The 19,645-nt window shown below is 44.8% G+C and overlaps 1 protein-coding gene across 4 annotated transcripts in view; it reads right to left on the bottom strand.

The window, feature by feature from the left end:
* The window catches only part of CNTN1 (contactin 1), a 760,044-nt gene that overhangs the window by 440,729 nt on the left and 299,670 nt on the right, over nucleotides 1-19,645 (bottom strand). The window lies entirely within an intron of this gene.

Raw genomic sequence — 19,645 nt, 5'->3', positions numbered from 1 at the left:
TTAATGCTTTCAGAACAAGCCCCAAAGGATATTTTCAGTAGTCCCAGACAATTCATTAATAGCTATTCTATATTGAACATGCATCTACTGAAAGCACTTATTTTCATACTCTTTTCCATCTAGTTTTATGTCTACAGTCCAAATGAAAGCTTGGTGCAAAATTTATGTAGCGGATTATGAATATGCAATAAATGCTAAATAAATAACATTTTTCCCTTGACCATCCTTCTAAGATCTGTAGATACAATGCACATACTGTCTAACAGTTTGTGGTGGTCTCAGTTCCGTTAGTATATAATACTATAACAAAACATCAAGAAAGTAATATGTTAATATTTTTCTATGAAAGTTTAAAACACTGAAGTATTGTATATTATATAAAAAATGAAGGTAATAATAAATCACTTGCAGCAGTGAAGCAACAAGTGCACATTTGGCTTTAATTAGGATATATGACTGCATTAGTTTTTCGATTATCCTATCTCTCAATATAAAACCAGGAAGACAATAAAGTAAACGTAATCTAAAAACAATTTAATTCTTTTTTCTTGTGATCTGTTAAAAGAGAGTTTTAGCACAGTTATATAATAGGTTACACTTAACAAAAAATACTAGAAAAACTTTTTTAAACTTCTGATGATTCTGAAAACTAATTAACACAGCCAGTCACTACAAGTTATATTTTATTTGACCTTTTTGCCAGATATTATTGAAATTATTCAATTCTGGAGAGAAACATCAGTTTCAACCACATAGGTAATTTCCATTTGAATTATTTTATCTACCAACAATTACTATACATGTTTATATAATTTTAAACCAATTATATCTACAAATAAAACATCTTCAAGGAAATAATGAGCTGTGTATCTGACTGTTGAAAGAAAAAGATGTTATAGTCAACCCATAAATTGCTCATTATAATTTGTTTTTATATTAATACAGTAAACAATGATATTACTTCTAAAGTTCTGATCTCGAGACCAGGTTAAACTGCTATGTAATTATATTAAGTGAAATCTCCCTAGGTTAAAATGAAAAATGGCATCTATTAAGAGTAACAGAATTTATTTTCCTTTATTTCCTATTAAGAAGAGGAAATTCAAAACTTAAGTTATTGTATGGGAAATTTTTTTTAAAAGTCCTGAGTATCTTGTACATCAAACAAACAAACAAATAAAACAAAGGAGACCATTTAAATATATCATTTGATTTTCATAACATTTATAAGGGATTTCTTTTGTGTGGGATTATTCTTTATTACATTATCATTCTCTGCAGTAGATTCAGATATGAAACATTAAAACTGCCCTAATGATCGGCTGGGTGGGTATGACCGAGTGGTCATATGACTGGATGGGCATGGCCAACTCAATGTCACTCATATTGAGGGGTGCCTTACCTGGCTCTGTCTCACCCCTCTCCTCCCAGCCATTCCTTGTCACACCCAGACTTGCCTTACCTCCTGGCTGCTCACCTCAAAGGCCTCAATGTATCTATATTTCTATAAAAATGTTGTTCAACTTTTCCCCCCTTTATTATCTGCATCTACATACTATAGATGTACTTTCATAGAGCACCTAAAGGAGGAAATGGCATGCATGCTTCGCAAAACAGGGTTTTGAGGTGCTGCCACAAAGAAGAGGGGGGCAATATATTTTCCAAAGCAGCAGAAGGCAAAACAAGAAGCAATGGATGGAAACTGAACCAAAAGAGAAGCAACCTAAAATAAGGAGAAACTTCCTCACAGTGAGAACAATTAACCAGTGGAACTGCTTGTATTCAGAGGTTCTGGATGCTCAATCACTGGAGGTTTTTAACAAAAGACTGGGCTGCCATTTCTTTGACAACTCGCAGTCCAATCTCCCCTTAAAAGTCTCAAATATTGGAGCATTCACAACCTCCGCAGGAAAGCTGTTCCACTGGTTGATCGCTCTCACTGTCAGAAAATTCCTCCTTATTTCCAAGCTGAATCTCTCCTTGGTCAGCTTCCATCCATTGTTTCTTGTCTCGCCTTCTAGTGCTGACTCCATCCTCTCTGTGGCAGCCCCTCAAATATTGAAAGTCGTTGTTGCAACGAAAGAGAGAGGGATTTGGTAAGAATTTACTTCTGCTGCCTGTTGTGTGGGTGTTTCAGAGATTGTCAAAGCGGCCATTAGAATTCTTTTTGTTACAGAACAAGACGGAAGTGGAGAAAGTAAAAGTGACAGACTGACAGAATTAGAAAAGAAAACCTTATTTCTAAAGCAGACAGGCATTCATTGAAAAGATTACGTGTATAGAATATATATATATATAAGGGAAACCGGCGGCCCTGCGCATTAGTTTTTTTCATTATTATTATTATGACTCAGAAGTATTTAATTATTCCTTTTTTCTTTTTGATTCCTTTTTTTCTTTTTGCCTCTACTTTTGCCATTTTTTCCTACTTTTTATTATTATTGATATTAATATTATTATCTTATTTTTTATTATTATTTTTACTCTCCTTTTTTTCCTTTCCTCTCCTGTTTCCCTCCCCATCCTTCCCATTAAATAGATTATGACATTATTATTATAGATCTTGAATTTGATATAACATTGAACTTATGAATTTATATTAATACGCTTTATGAATTATATTTGGTGGTGTTGAATTTTTTTAAATTACAATTTGATTAATATTGTTCATTGTAACTGAAGTTAATACCTTTGAAATCAACATACCTATACCTATATTTTGACTAATTTTGATATTAACTATTGATATTATTTGAGTGCTTTGATAGACTTTTTTCATAGATTACTTCAGGTTGTATTTATAAAACCTATGATAATATTTATAAATATATAGGCTTACCAATAGATTTTTAAAACTAATTATTCTGACTCCATATTACTTTAAATTTCCTTAACTAATTAAATTGTTTTGATTAACCTGAGTAATTTAAAGTACTGACCTATTGATTTACCTTGATTGAACTGATTTGAATGCATTGATTTTAGTGATAAAATTAAAACATACTATTACTGTGATTAAAACTGTAACTGTAACAATTGTAATATAAACAATATCTTAGGTAAGTCTTTTACAACAAAAGATGGAAACGTTCTATTGTATTTTGAAGGCACTTAAAATGTCCCAATTTAAACCGGGGGGAAAACTATCGGCACCACAACCGCAAACACCACAGAACCAACGTATGGAAGCAGCAATGACTGATAAAGCAACTACTCCTCAGACATCAGATGCAATCATTACATCAATGCAAGAAATGATGTCAAAGATGCAACAGTCTATAGACCAATCAATGGATCGGAATTATGAAAAACTGTCCGGGAACATGGAGGTGATGAGAGACGATATCAAAAGAGTTGAAGATAGGGTAGGTAAATTAGATGAAAGGATGGAAGGAACTCTTCAAAGAAGCTCTAATAAAAAATAACGAACGAATGCAAGTTTTAGAAGAGCAAAATGAGAGGATTGAAGCAAAACTGCATGAGACAGAGAAGCAAGCAATATCGGCCACCAAAGTCCTGGAAGAAGCGATATTGACCCTCGAACTAGAAAAATCGTCTTTCTACCTCCACTTTCAAAATATTCAAGAAAGCAGAGACAAACATCTCCCCAGAATAATGGTGGAAATCGTGGCGGACATTATGGAAACAACACCGCAAAAGGCTCTAAAAGAAATTGATGAAATATATAGAGTCTATACTAGCTACGCCCAACGGAACAAATTGCCAAGAGAAATTCATGTGCGATTTGCCAAGAAGGCAGCCAGAGACGAGGTCTATAATGCAGTCAGAGGTAATACACTTACCTACAAGAGGAAAGAAGTGATTGTATTAAAACAAATTCCGAAGCGAGTCCGCGAAAAAAGATCATACCAATTTCTCTCTTCTAAACTAAACCGTCATAGGGTTCCCTTTAGATGGCTGATCCCGGAGGGAATGCTAATTACATTACTTGATAAAAAACATAGAATAAATTCCCCAGAAGAAGCAAGGGAGTTTTATGAACAACACATTAAAGAAATAGAGAAACATAAGATCAGAGAGGAAACAAGAAGAGAAGGGGAGTGTCAAGGCTGCCAGTCAGAATTCAGACAAATAAAACTCGGAGTCCTTTAGATTAAGGTTCAAAGTGAATTTATCAAAATCAGAACTTGAAGCATCGAAGGCAAAGCAAAATCTGAGGAAAAATGTTGCGTACACCACATACTAAAAAAACCTTTTCTCCCCCCCCCATTGGACATCCGCCCAATCTCCTTTGTCCAGATGCATCAGGTGGTCCAAGATGCTCCTCCCAGGCTTCTCAGGAATTTGCCTGTCTAACGGTCTTTACTGCCACCTGGGAAATCGAAACTTATTCTAACTGAAACTTTTCTCCTCCTGCACACTTCCCAACCCCCCTTGATATCTACCCCTCCCCATCTCTATGACAACCAAGCAAAGAATGCAGCAGCAGCAAGCGCAGGTTGACATTTGCCCCCCCCCTGGAAGTGGGACTTTAGTCCTAAAAGACAAAAACAAAACAACACAAATATATACAATACCACATTATGGCTTATCAGGATATTTCAATCGAAAACGGTCAATTTCCCTCAGGGAATTCATATGTTTTTCGTCCACCCATTCTGCATGTGATACAGGGAAATGTTTCCAAGCTACTAGATACTGAATTTCCCCCCTGGTTTTCCAGGAGTCCAACACCTCTTTTACTTCAAAATGTTGCTCACCCTCAATGAGCAGTGGGGCAGGGGGATCTGGGTGCGGTGGCCGCAATTCACTTATCCATTCCAGTTTCAGTAAACTGATATGGAATACTGGGTGGACTTTCCTAAGTTCTTTTGGCAATTCTAACTTCAATGCCACCAAATTTACCACTTGTATAATAGGGAAAGGACCTACGTACTTAGCTCCTAATTTTTTGGATTTCTGCGTTGTCCTCAAGAATTTTTTTGAAAGGTAGACCCTATCTCCCACCTTGTACACTGCAGCTATCCTTTTCTTATCCGCTTGGGCCTTATGAGCTATTTGAGCCTCATGAAGCACTTTCCGCGCTATGGGCCAAGTCACCTTGAGTTGCGACATCCAATCTTTTAAGGATGGTTGTTGGGGCTTATCCTGGGGTAGTTCCGGAATTGGCACAAAGTCTTGTCCACTTACTAACTTAAAAGGAGTGAACCCCGTATTACTGTGTAATGAGTTATTATAGGCCATTTCTGCGAAGGGCAAGAGCTCACTCCAATTATCTTGTTGGTAGTTCAAATAACACCTCAGGTATTGTTCTAGGATGGAGTTTGTCCTCTCGCACCTCCCATTGGTTTGAGGGTGATGGCTCGAGCTGTTTAGTGCCCAATAACCCCATAAACTCTTTCCAAAAATTAGAGGTAAATTGCACCCCACGATCCGATATGATTCATTCAGGAACTCCGTGTAACCGATACACATGTTGTATGAACAATCTGGCCAGTGTTTTGGCAGTGAGGATTTTTGAACACGCCACAAAGTGCACCTGTTTGGAAAAAAGGTCAGTAACAACCCAAATCACTGTATTCCCCCACTCTCAGGTAGGTCCACAATAAAATCCATTGATATTTCCTTCAGGGTGCCCCCGGTCTCGCCACTGTCTGCAAAAGTCCTTGGGGGAGACCTGGGGGTCGTTTAGCAGCTGCACATACTGGGCAACGTGCTACATAAGCTATAATAACTGAGGCCTTTAATCAAACATGACAGTTTAATGACAAGTCGTGCCAACAGGGCAGGTACAGGCTTAAGAACAGAAACATGAATACACAGGCTTATATACAGCACGCCTTCTGAGGCAGCTACCAATGAATACAGAGGAAAGTTCCCGCTTACGAGTAACTGAGCTTACGCGCCCAATCAGCACCCTGGAGAGGGATACGCGAGCTAGATTCTGACAGCTGGCTGTTACTATGCGGACACAGCACTCCTGCCCCTTCGGCTGACACAAACATAATCTTTCAAATATGACGGTCTGCGACAGATTCTCTCGGAGCGCTGGGGCTCTGCGGAATGTCCAGAACCGGTGATCTCAGCCGGGTGGATAGTTTGGGGAGCCTGAACCACCTCCGCCTCCCTGCTATTTGCCGAGGATGAATTTCCTGAACTCTCTTCTGCTGTGGGCGGTTCCTGAAAACACTCCCCCTGAAACTCATTGGTTCCCCGGTCTCCACGCATTCCCTCTCTATTAAGTCTGACCTGATCCAGGTGTCTTCTCCATATTCGCCCGTCCCTCAACTCTACCTCGAACGAGCGAGGCCCCAGTTCCCTGCACACCGTGCCTTTCTCCCAATTCTTTTGACCCGAATAGGCGCGGGCAAATACCGCATCTCCTACTGACACCTCTCGTCCGGCTGCTTCAGGCCATTGCACTGCTGCCGTGTACCCTGGGTGGAGCCTGTCAAGTATAATCCTCAACTTGCGACCCATTAAAAGCTCCGCTGGTGTCCTTCCCGTAGTTACACATGGGGTGGTGTGTTGGGCCAGAAGCACATCAGCCAATCTAGCTTTCCAAGACGTTGGAGGCAACCTTTTGAGGGACTCTTTAACTGACCGAACTGCCCGTTCCGCCTGACCATTGCTGGCCGGATGTCAAGGCGAGGTTAAGGCATGTCTAACACCTGCAGTTGCTAAAAATGACTCAAAAAGGACAGATGTAAACTGCGGCCCATTGTCCGAGACCAATAGGTCCGGAAAGCCATGTGTGGCAAAAAGGGCCATCAGAGAATCAATGATGGCCTGCGACTGAGTGGACTGTAACTGGGCCACCTCCACCCATTTGGAATATGCATCTACAGTAATTAAGAACGTTTGCCCCATGAAGGGACCGGCCAAATCTATATGTAAGCGCGTCCAGGGGCCAGAGGGCGGCTCCCAAGTCAAAGGTTCAGCACGGGGGGAATAGACCTGCTCTCCTGACACACAGCACAGTCAGCCACACGCTGCTCCACTTCCTTATCTAAGCTTGGCCACCATACGTAATCCCTGGCCAATCCCTTCATTCTCACAATGCCAGGGTGACCCTTGTGCAGCAGAGACAAAACCTGGTTCCGCAGTTTACCTGGAATGACCACTCTGCCTCCCCTGAAAAGAACTCCCTTCTCCACTGAGAACTCAGTGCGGCAACGAAAAAAAGGTATGAATAGGTCATCTGGGGCAGCGAGTGGCCATCCCCTCAAGACCCATTGTCTTACCTGGGCCAAAATTCGATCTTTTCCTGTCTCCCTTGACACCTCTGGAGCAGCTAGTACTAAAGGCCCTTCTGAAAGCGCCAAGACGGAGCTGGCCGGTGCGGGGTCTGCTAATTCCTCGGTTACAGGGCATCTGCTGAGTGTGTCGGCGTGTGCAATGTGGCGACCCGGTTTATATATTAGGGTATAGGTGTAATTGGCCAGAAAAACAATCCAGCGCGTCATGCGCAGAGACAACACAGCTGGGCTCTGGCGGTTGCCTGCTAGTAACCCCAACAATGGCTGGTGGTCTGTTACTAACTCGAACCTTCTACCTTACAAGTATTCGTGGAAATGGCGGACTCCCGCCACAAGGGCTAATGCCTCCTTATCTATTTGCCCATAGTTTCTTTCCGCCACGGCCAGGGTCCGAGAAAAAAACGCCAAAGGGGCCTCCGAGCCGTTTGGCAATCTATGGCTGAGGACTGCCCCCACTCCGTACCGGGAGGCGTCGCAGGTAAGAACTAATGGCAGACTTGGGGAATATTGTGCCAGGACGCTATTTGAGGTGAGTATTCCTTTTACCCCTCTAAAAGAAGCTTCTTCCCGCTCCTCCCAGTGCCAGGCAGACCGCTTGTCCAGCAGCCTATGCAACGGTTCTGCCACCGAAGCCTTATGCGGGATAAAGACCACATAGAAATTCAAAAGCCCCAGGAAAGCCTGCAGCTCCTCCCTCGACTGGGGTCTGGGGGCATCCCATATGGCCCTAGTCTTTTCCGGGGTGGGATGGATTCCCTTCCCATCCACCCTGAATCCCAGGAAATCAACCTCTGGAAATACCAAAAACACACTTCTTTGATTTGAGTTTTAGTCCCGCCTCCTGAAACTTGACCAGTACCTTCTTTACCCTGCGAAGTAGTTCGTCTTCGGAACTGCCCGAGACCAGGACATCGTCAAAGTAGGGCACCGTGCCGTCCAGCCCATACAACAAACGCTCCATTAATCCTTGAAACATTCCCGGTGCAATAGAGACCCCAAATTGTAGCCTGTGGCACTTGAAAACCCCCCCGATGTATGATAATCGCCTGAGTCTCAGCAGTCATGGGGTCAACGGGGAGCTGCTGGTAAGCCTGGGAGAGGTCGAGCTTGGCAAAGAGCTTACCATTACCCAGAGTGTGGAGTAACTGCTGCACCACTGGGAGCGGGTACGAGTGGTGAGCCAGAGCCTTATTGACAGTGCATTTATAGTCCCTGCATAATCTCAACCCCCCATCCCCCTTAAAAGCGATGACCAGTGGGGTCTCCCAAACAGCCTGGTCAACTGGCTCTAACACCCCTTGGGCAATCAGACGGTCTAATTCAGCATCAACCTTTGGCCTGAGGGGAATGGGCACCCTGCGGGGTTTCAGCCGCACCGCTGGCACTTTGGGGTCAAGGCTGAAAGAAATCGGGGTCCCAGTGTAACAACCCAGCTTATCATCGAAGACTGAGGGAAATTCCTTAGTAAGCTCATTAAATACAGACCCCCCCTAACGGCGTTCACCCCCGAAACAGAGAGCCCCGAAGACTTGAACCAGTCTAAACCCAGGAGGCTGGAAAATGGCCCGTCCACCACCATAAGAGGCAACTTGCCCGTGAACGATTTGAATCTGACAGGGAATCTCCCTTCCCCCAAAACCGGAATGGGTGCCCCTTGGTAGTCCCGTAAAGTCACAGTACATGGCTGTAAGCGATTCTTGCTCAAGCAGGGCATGCATCTCTTTATCGTGGCCCAGGAAACCAAGGAATGAGCGGAGCCCGTGTCCACTTGCATAGAGCAAGTCACGCCTCCCAGGCGAACCATCACGGAGATCTTTTCCGTTGAAACCGATGTTTTCCTCACATAAGTGGTTGCTGGGCGCGGGCAGCTATAAATGGCATTGCAGTCATCCCTCTTAGTGGAAGAAAATCTCCTCTGCCAGCGGGATTGAATCTTTGGAACTCTTTCTGCTCTCTGGGGGCGGCTGGAGGGGACCTACGGGAACGGCAGACTCTCGCAATGTGGCCTCTGGCCCCACAACGCCGACAAGCCGCTTCCTTGAATGGGCAATTGGACCGATAATGGTTTCCCCCACATCCTCTGCAAGGGGATAGAGGGGGACGGGGGCGGCTAGCAGGAGGCTCACGACCCCGAGAAGCCCCCAGCCGGCAGACTTCCTCCTCCTCAGCCTTGCTGCTGTCCTCCTTTTCCGCAGCGGTTTTAGGTTTTTCCGGCACAGTTGGCCCTTTGGCCGTAGCGTTCACGGAACTGTCCATGGCTGCCAGAGATTGTGTGGAAAGTTCAAAAGCACGAGCCTCAGCTAATGCTGTTTGAAAAGTTAATTCCCGGGTGGCTAACAAGCGGCGTTTAAGGCGGCCATCCCGGACTCCGAACATTAGCCTGTCCAGCAAATAATCATTCAAGTCTGAAAACTCGCAATATAAGGCTGCCCGGCGGAGAGCGGCCACAAACTCATTAATCGATTCCCCCTCCGCCTGGTTCCTCTGATAAAAGACGTATCTCCGGGCACAGCGGGATGGGTCTGGGGCATAATGATCTTGAAGCGTTGACAGGAACGTCTGCCAAGGCACATCGTGTATGGAGACTGGAGCAAATAAAGCCCTGGCCGTCTCAAACATCTCGGGGCCACAGAAACCGAGAAAATAAGATCTTTTGCGGTCCCCAGAAATCTCGGTATACCCATTCGAGATTAGGAAACAGTCGAACCGGGCGACATAAGAGTCCCAGGTCTCCCCTTGTGGGTTGAAAGGGGGAAAAGTAAGCTGCACAGACATTTTCACTTACTGCAGATATAGATGCGAGATGGAAAAGGCAGGGTTGAATTCTCGTCGCCAGTATAATAACTGAGGCCTTTAATCAAACATGACAGTTTAATGACAAGTCGTGCCAACAGGGCAGGTACAGGCTTAAGAACAGAAACATGAATACACAGGCTTATATACAGCACGCCTTCTGAGGCAGCTACCAATGAATACAGAGGAAAGTTCCCGCTTACGAGTAACTGAGCTTACGCGCCCAATCAGCACCCTGGAGAGGGATACGCGAGCTAGATTCTGACAGCCGGCTGTTACTATGCGGTCGTTTAGCAGCTGCACATACTGGGCAACGTGCTACATAAGCCTCAATGTCCTTTTTCATGGAGGGCCACCAGAACTGCCTTCTTAATAAATGCAGGATTTTCAAGAAAGCGAAATGTCCTGCCACCTTGGAATCATGTCCTCTTTCCAATATTAAAGGCCTCAACGCTAGTGGGGTATACAAACGAGATCCCAGCCAAGCTAGGCTGTTCCTCTTGGTGCAGTCCCTCTCATGAGTCCAAAACCAATCATTGGTTTCCAACGCCTTTTGCAGGTCTGCCATCAAACCATCAGGAAGTTCCGTCTTCTTTGTGCTCTGGTGTCGAGTCATCGCTGAGCAAGCAGTTTGTGAGGGTTGTATTACTGACTGAATTAGTTCTAGCCTTCCGCTGTTTTACTGCGGCATTCCCGACAAAGCATCTGCCATAAAATTGCTCCCCCCGGTAAATAGCGTAGTGAGAAATTGAATCGACTGAAATGCTGCGCCCATCTGGCTTGTTTAGGGGATAATTTCTGGGGGGGTTTCAAAGCTTCCAGGTTTTTGTGATCTGTCCACACCTCAAAAGGTTGCTTTGCTCCTTCTAGGAAATGCCTCCAGGTGAATAGTGCCCAGCGTACTGCAAACACTTCTTTTTCCCACACTGCCCATCTCCGCTCGGTGTCGCTTAGCTTTCTCGATGTATACGCACAGGGACGTAACACCTGTCCCTCATCTCGTTGTAGTAATACCGCTTCCAAGGCCATATCACTGGCATCCACTTGTACCACAAATGGCTCTTCTAAATCAGGATGTTTAAGGATTGGTTCACTTGCTAACAGTTTTTTCAGCTTTTCAAAAGCTGCCTGGCACTACATGGACCACGACAGAGGCCCATTGGGTTTGGGTTTACCTTCTCCTTTTGTTTTCAGGAGGCTGGTAATCGGCAGTGCTATCTGAGAAAACGCTGGGATAAATTGCCGATAAAAATTAGCGAAACCCAGAAAGCTTTGCAATTGCTTCCTAGTTTGTGGGGCCTTCCACTCCAAGACTGTCTTTACCTTCTCCGGATCCATTTCCACCCTATCATGTGAGATGCGATAACCTAAATAGTCAATTTTGCTCTGGTGAAATTCACTTTTTCAAATTAGCATACAGTTCCGCTGCCTTAAGTTTCTTTAAGACTTCTCTGACCAGAGTTACATGTTCCTCTAGGGACTCTGAATATATTAAAATATCATCTAGGTAGATCAAGCATCCCTTAAATAAATGTTCATGCAGTACCTCATTGATTAGTTGCATGAAGACTCCTGGCACCCCCTGTAGGCCAAAAGGGAGTACCCTGAATTGAAAACATCCTAATGGAGTGTTGAAAGCGGTTTCCCACTCATCTCCCTCTTTTATGCACACCTGATAGAATGCTTTGCGTAAGTCCAATTTTGTGAAGAACTTCCCTTTTGCCAGGTAAGTTAACATGTCCTTCATAAGGGGCAGGGGGTATACATTATGCATGCAAATGGCATTAAAATTTCTATAGTCCACCACTAGGCGGAGCGAGCTATTTTTCTTCTCTCTGAACATGATGGGGGCTGCCATTTGAAGTCTGGACGGTTGTATAAATCCCCTTTCCAAATTTTTGTCAATGAATCGCCGTAACTCACCCAGTTCCCCAGGAGTCAAAGAGTACATCCTGGGCTTGGGCAATTTCGCCCCAGGCGCTATATCAATGTTATAGTCCGTGGTCCTATGTGGGGGCAGTTTGTCAGCTTCCCTTTAGCTGAAGACTGCTTTAAGACCCCAATATTCCCTGGGGATTTTTTCCTCGCCTGCAATTTTTTCCACCAGAGGGGGAACTTTCCTTCCCAATTCTGCCAGTACAAATCCCAGTTCCTCTTTCCCCTTGTAGGAGATAGTGACCGCCCCAGTACACCAGTTAACTTCTGGATTCCATTTCTGTAACCAGGGTAGACCCAAAATGACTGCGCTATCAAGCACAGGTCCCACAATGAATTGTATAGTCTCTTGGTGGGAGACCATTGTCATAATTAAAGTTCCTGTCTCCTGAGTGAAGGCCTTCTCCCCTGCTATTGAACCATCCAACTGGGTAAAAGAAATGGGGTCCCTTAATTTCTTGAGTTTGAGGCCCAAACTCTCCGCTACCTCAGGGGACATTAAATTTCTGGTGCAGCCCGAATCCAGCAGGGCTACCATGCTTCCCCTTGTCCCCCCGTTTGGGTCCCTTATAGTTAGGGAAATATATACACAGCCAGGGAGAGGCCTTACCGACAAAGCTTCTTCCAGCTCGCTTTCCAGGATGTTAGGATGATCCGGAGATCCCAACTCCTCCCTTTCGGGGGGGGGGGGCGACCTCTACGGTTTCCTTTCCACTTTTGCCAGCCTCTGGGGATTTCTTGATCCGTTGCTCCGATTTTTTCCGCCACTAGGTGTCACCGTTGGCACAGGTTTGGCAAAGCATTCCGCCGCCCAGTGACTTTCTTTTCCACAGCGGAAACACGATGTAGATTTGGGCTTGTCTGGGAAGCTCCAGGGTGTTTTCCTCAGGACCCTCTCTCCCCTGGGGGGGGGCTTTTCTCCCGTTGGCTTCTCTGGAGATCTATCTCCACCACTGCCACCAGCTCGAAGCATCTGCTAAGGTTTCCAGGGGTTGCTCTGCCTCTGCAATGCCGGTAAACTTCATCATCCAACCCATCCATGTACTATTCCATTAGAATATTCATTGGGTACGAGCTCACGTAAGCCATCAGTTCCCTGAACTCCTGTGTGTATTCAGTAACTGATCTCCCTCCCTGCTTCAGGGTTTTCAGCTTTAATCTAGCTTTCCTCTCTGCCTGGAGATCCTGAAAACGCGCTCTGAGTGCCATCATAAACTGATCAAAATTCCTGAGGATGGGGTCTCTCCTCTCATGCAGTGACACCATGCAATTTGTGGCTTCCGCATCCAACGCCCGGGTCACCACTCGGGCCATGGGAAATTCATTCTCATAATCTTCCATGTATTGGTTTACATGGGCCAGGAAATACCTCAGCCCCGCCGGCGCTCCATCGTAACGCTGGGTGAAGGGGAGGTGGTTGGGTCCTTGCTTCTGCGGGCTCCCCCCCTCTGTGCAGGGCGTCTTGGGCTCACGGGGCTCAGGCCTCTGTGGGGGGGAGGACTTTGGGCAGCTGCCTTTTGACGCTGTTCTCCCTGGCCCAAGGGTCCCAGCATCTGATCCTCATCCTCCTCCCCCTCTTCCTCACTCGGAACGGCTTTTAGGGAAGCCTGACTTTTCTTTTCCATCGCTGACAGGGCCTCCCTAATTCCTGACATCAATTTTGCCAATAGATTTTCTTCCTGGTTAACCTCCCACTTCTCCTTACTTTTTTTTTTTCTGATGGGTCACATTTGCCCGTCTGGCAGGTTCGTCTCCGCTGAGGTCTGATGTTTCCTCTTTCTCCAGGATAAGGGGGTCAGGGCTTTTAAGAGCAACTTCTTCTTCGGAAGTTACCCTCTCACTTTCATTTCGAGACATTTTCGCCAGTCCCTGGTAGATTGCTCTCCAGGTGTGACTGTTTACGCTGACTTTGCTTAATGTCAAGGCTGCCAGTCAGAATTCAGACAAATAAAACTCGGAGTCCTTTAGATTAAGCTTCAAAGTGAATTTATCAAAATAACAACTTGAAGCATCGAAAGCAAAGCAAAGTCTGAGGAAAAATGGTGCGTACCACACATACTAAAACCCCCTTTTCTCCCCCGCTGTTGGGCATTCGCCCAATCTCCTTTGTCCAGATGCATCAGGTGGCCCAAGATGCTCCTCCCGGGCTTCTCAGGAATTTGCCCGTCTAACGGTCTTCACTGCCATCTGGGAAATCGAAATTTATTCTAACTGAAACTTTTCTCCTCCTGCACCCCCCCTTGATATCTACCCCTCCCCGTCTCTATGACAACCAAGCAAAGAATGCAGCAGCAGCAAGCGCAGGTTGACAGGGAGACAAAGGACGAGATAAGCTCACAAGAAAGCTTGCTGGACACAGAAAAAAAGGGAGCCCAGGATAATAACGACAAAGAGGGAACTATCACCAGATCGAAAACAGCTGGAAAGGTACAGTATTTATGAAGGTATTAGCTAATAGGATTGAGAATATCTTACCAAAGATAATTGGAGAAGATCAATATGGATTTGTAAAAGGAAGGAAAATATATGAACCAATAAGGAATGTTGTTAATGTGTTACATCATGCTACCGCCACTAAAAGGAAATTGGGAATCTTAAAATTAGATGTGTATAAAGCTTTTGATAAAGTTAATCATAATTATTTATATCAGTTATGTAAGGATTTAAACATGGGAGAAAATGTTTGTGAAACTATAAAAGGAATATATAAAGAAAATATAGCCTATATTAGAGTTAATGGATATAGAACAGAAAAAGTTAAAATTCAAAACGGCACTAAACAGGGTTGCCCATTATCTCCAATGCTATTTGCAATGGCAATGGAGGTGCTAGCCAATAAGATAAGAAGGGGGAAAAATTGGAGAGGATACCAACTGGTAAATTAGAATTAAAATTAAATCTTTTTGCGGATGATGCTATTATATTAACTGAGACGCCGATTGAAATGATTAAAAAAATAATGATTATATTACAGGAATTTAAACAACAGTCTGGATTATCAGTTAATATAGAAAAATCAGAGATAATTTGTTTGAATACAGGTCCCAAAGAGCAAATTGAGATTACAATGAATTATTTGGGAGTATGGTTATTAAAAAATCCAAATAAAATAGTGAAGTTTAATTATAACCTGATGTGGAAGAAAATGTTAAAACAGATGAAGAGTTGGAAAAAATAAAAATTGAGAAGGATGGCAAAGATAAGAGCATTTAAAATGATGATTATCCCAAAAATGATGTATTTATTTCAGATCTTACCAGGTACCTTTTCAGATGCAAAGTTGAGGGAATGGGATAGTAAATTGAATTATTGGATAGAACAGAATAAAAGACCTAGAATAAGGAAAAGATGGCTGATTGCTAATGAAAAAGATGGAGGATGGGGAAACTCTAGCTTGGAGCTATATAGAGACGCGTTTCAAATTGAAAGATTAATGGAGCTGCAGATATTAGAGAATAATAAATGGGTTAGATTGGAAAAAGAGATTAATAAAATTAATAATAGAGAGCTGTTATTTATAAAATGGAATAAAAAGGAAATTGATAAATTAATGGATTCTTTGAAGGGGACTTTAGAAATTTGGTCAAAATGGCAGGGGAAATGGGAATAAAGAGATCAAAGCTGTCAACTTTGTACGTATTAAATAGAGATAAGTACCGTTGAACTTACCTGAACGGTCTTCTCGATGCACTGCAAGGAGAGTCCAGGATGGGTTATTCTTCAGTCTGATTGGCTGGGACTGAGTTTAATTTAAATATTAGTCAGGCACCGCCCCCCTTAGCCCTCCAGTCTAATATGTACGAAGGAGCAGTAATGCAAAACAAAGCTTTTATTGAACCATAAGAAACCCACAAGCTTCAACAAGAACTTTAACAAAAACCGTGACCCTGGTCCCAAAGCCGGGCGGGTCTGGACTCTCCTTGCAGTGCATCGAGAAGACCGTTCAGGTAAGTTCAACAGTCCTTCTCCAATGCATTTGCAAGGAGAGTCCAGGATGGGATATGCCCAAGTTATAGTCAAAGGGAGGGAGAAGGCTGGACCAGGGGCGCTGAGAAGGAGCATACCCCTTGCAAAACCCTCCTCCCAAACGCTGCTTCCAAGGAAGCAAATGAGTCAATCCGGTAATGTCTTATAAAGGTGGACGGAGCCACCCAAGTGGCTGCTCGGCAAATGTCCTCCAGTGATGCCTGTGTCCTCCAGGCCGATGATGTGGCCGCACTTCGGGTAGAGTGTCCTGTTATCCCCTGTGGAACGGGGGTGTTCTTAGCCTTGTACGCCTCAGAGATACAATCCCGCAACCAACGGCTGATTGTTTGAGAAGAAACCTTCCTTCCCATCGCTCTAGTGGAGAAAGATATGAATAGACCTTCGGAAGCTCTGAACCCCTGAGTTCGGCGTATATAGATTTTCAAAGCACGTCTAACGTCCAGTTTGTGCCACCTCAGTTCAGACGGGTGGCTCCCGTGAGTGCAGAAGTCCGGAACAACTATGTCCTGCGACCTATGAAAAGTGGAGTTCACCTTAGGGATAAACACCGGGTCCAATCTCAGCACAACCCTGTCCGGATAAAACCTGCAAAGGTCCTGCCTGGTTGACAACGCTGAGATTTCAGAGACTCTCCTGGCAGATGTAATAGCCACCAGAAAGGCAGTTTTAATGGACAGGAACCTCAGGGAAATTTGTCTTAGAGGCTCAAATGGAGGACCTGTCAAGGCATGAAGCACCAATGACAGGTCCCAGGAAGGAAACCTATGAACCGTAGATGGCTTCAAGTTGGTCGCCCCTCACAGAAAATCCCTGATCCAGGGATGCCTTGAGAGGGGACGGTAGTGATCCTTGACAAGGATAGTTGACAAAGCAGCCACGTGGCATCGAAGGGTGTTTGGAGCGAGGCCCTTCTCCAGGCCCGCTTGTAAAAAAGAAAGCACCATCAAAGGAGAGGCTCCCTGCGGGTCCACTTGTCTCTGCTTGCAGAAATCGCAGAACGCCGCCCACGTCGCTTGGTAAACCCGCCTGGTAGAAGGTCTGCGGGCTGCCTGCATGGTGTCTATGACCGCATCTGGCATGAGCTGGTTCTTCAGATGTTCCCGCTCAAGTGCCATACGGTCAGCTGCCACCAGTGAGGCTCTGGATGGCTCATTGTCCCCTGCGTGAGGAGTATTCGATGGTCTGAAATCCTCCAGTAGGTTGAAACCGATAGTTCCACCAGATCGGCAAACCAGATGCGTCTCGGCCAATACGGAGCCAGCAGGAGAATTTCTGCACGTTCCTCCAGTAACTTTCAAATTACCTTCGGTATCAGTGGGACCAGCGGAAAGGCATAAAGCAGGCCTGACAGCCACCGTTGGCTTAGAGCATTCACTCCCTCCGCTCCAGGGGAGGGAAAACAGGAAAAGAAGTGGGGAAGCTGGGTGTTGTGGCAGGTCGCAAACAGGTCCAATATTGGCTCGCCGAACCTCCCGATAATCTCCTGGAAGATCGTGGGTTCCAGGCGCCACTCCCCGGAATCTAGAGTCTCCCGACTCAGCCAGTCCGCGCAAACATTGTCCACACCCGAGATATGTTCCGTTGAGAGTGAGGCTAAATTGGCCTCCGCCCACCGTAACAGGGACTCCGACTCCGCCATTAGGCGACGTGATCGTGTTCCCCCCTGCCTGTTGATATGGGCCCGGGTAGAGACATTGTCCGTGAGGATGAGGACATGATGCCCCCGTACCCAGGGGGCGAAGCTCCAGAGGGCCAGCGAGACCGCCTTCAACTCCAGGAAGTTGATGTTGCACTCCTGTAAGTCCTGATTGTCCCATAGGCCCTGGGCCATCTGAGAGGCAAGGTGGGCCCCCCATCCCGTTAAACTGGCATCCGTCGTTACCGTAAGATGGTCTCTTGGCAGATAGGAGGAGCCCTTGTCCAAGGCCGGGGAAGCCCACCAGCGAAGAGAGCTGCGAACTCCGCTGGGAAGCAAAACCTTCCTGTGGAGGTGGCTTGATTTTGTCCGTTGGAAAGGAAGCAGGAACCACTGAAGCGGTCTCAAGTGATGTCTTGCCCATGGTATGACGTCGATACAGGATACCAGAGTCCCCAAGACCTTTGACAGGAAAGAAAGCCTTGGACAAGGGCTCCTCACCTACAAAAAGCAGAGCAGTTGGAGAGCCACAAGGAGCAGCAGGAGGAGGAGATTATTCTAGCGGTCATGGCGCCCCAGATGAGGAGGAAAGGCAAAGGGAGGAGCAGTTGAAGGAGTTGTTGGGACAGGTGAAGGCCATTAGAAGGAAGCAGAAGAGAAAACCAAGAGCTCAGCACAAGAGGAAAGCGAAGAAATGAAGAGTTGAAACTGTCTCTGTCTCCTCTTTTTGGAGGTGTTTCCGGAAATTATTGTCAATTTTTATTCTCTTTGGGGGAGAGATGGGAAAAAAGGAAAAGAAGGTTTTATTCAATGATTAAATAAAGGAGGGTGGAAGGGGTTTCCTCCTCCAAAATATATTAAAAAGTAATTGCAAGGGGAGCTCAGTGATGTAGGAAGGTAATCAGCAGAGGTGCCTCATGACTGGACAAGGGAAATTTTTGTCCACCCCCTCTTTGGTGGGAGGAGCACGGGGGAGGCACCTTGGGGGGGCGGGGTTGGGGTGAGGAAGGGGAAAATAAGTAAACCAAAGCAAAATAAGAAGGGGAAAAGGGTTGTTTTTATGTATTATGAGTGAGTGTATTATAATGTTTTTAAATGTGAATGGTTTGGGATCGGACTTGAAACGTTATAGGATATTGAGGATGGCTAAGCAAAATAAGGTGGATATTTTGATTTTGACAGAAATGCACAAAGGACGGGGAGGAAGGGAAAAATTGGTTAATGAGAGAAATTGGAAATGGGTATATGAATCTCGAGGAACGCAAAATAGTAGAAGTACTGCAATTCTTATTCATCAAAGGGTTTTAGTTGAGGTTGGAGTTCAGAAAGATAGAGAAGGAAGGTGGCTGTTTGTTAAAGGGAAAATAAATAAGTCAGACGGGGATGTGATCCAAGGATTGACTAAATGGTGGCAAAATGAGATACAAGTAGAGGTGCAAGAGATGAAAAATATAGTAGAGAATATAAGGAAAATTAAGAATACAAGAGCTAGGGAAATGAGAAGGAAAATATTACAGAAGTGGTATTGCATACCCGTTCAACTTGCATACTTTCAGCAGAATGTTAAAGGTATTTGTGGGCATGGTTGCCAAGATAAAGGAGTGTTTATGCATATGCTCTGGGAAGGCCCAGTAGTGCAGAATTTTTGGCAAAAAGTGCAAGAGGATATTAATAGGAAATTAAATATAAGATGGATAATTACTAAGGAAATGGCAGTATTAGTTAAAAGTAATGAGATGGGAGAATTCAGAGAAATAAAACAAGCAGTGATAGAAAGTGCTCAGGCGGTAATAGTATTTGGTTGGAAGGACACAACAAAATGGACAATGCAAAATTGGTACAGGTACATGGTGGACCACATTCAATTTGAGATTATGGACAAAAGGATGAATTTGACTAATTAAACTGATTTGCGACAACTGATGGGGCGATGGGACAAGGTAAGACGATATATGGCGAGTAGGATCTGAGACCAAGCTATAAGAAACAAGTTGGAATCACTTTATAATATGTAAATAAATATTTCGCTCTTGGGTTAAAATGATTTTTACAAGAAACACCCCCGATTGGTGGT

This window comes from Erythrolamprus reginae, chromosome 6, assembly GCF_031021105.1.
Source record: "Erythrolamprus reginae isolate rEryReg1 chromosome 6, rEryReg1.hap1, whole genome shotgun sequence".
NCBI lineage: Eukaryota > Metazoa > Chordata > Lepidosauria > Squamata > Dipsadidae > Erythrolamprus > Erythrolamprus reginae.
This window is presented reverse-complemented; position numbering and strand designations above follow the sequence as displayed.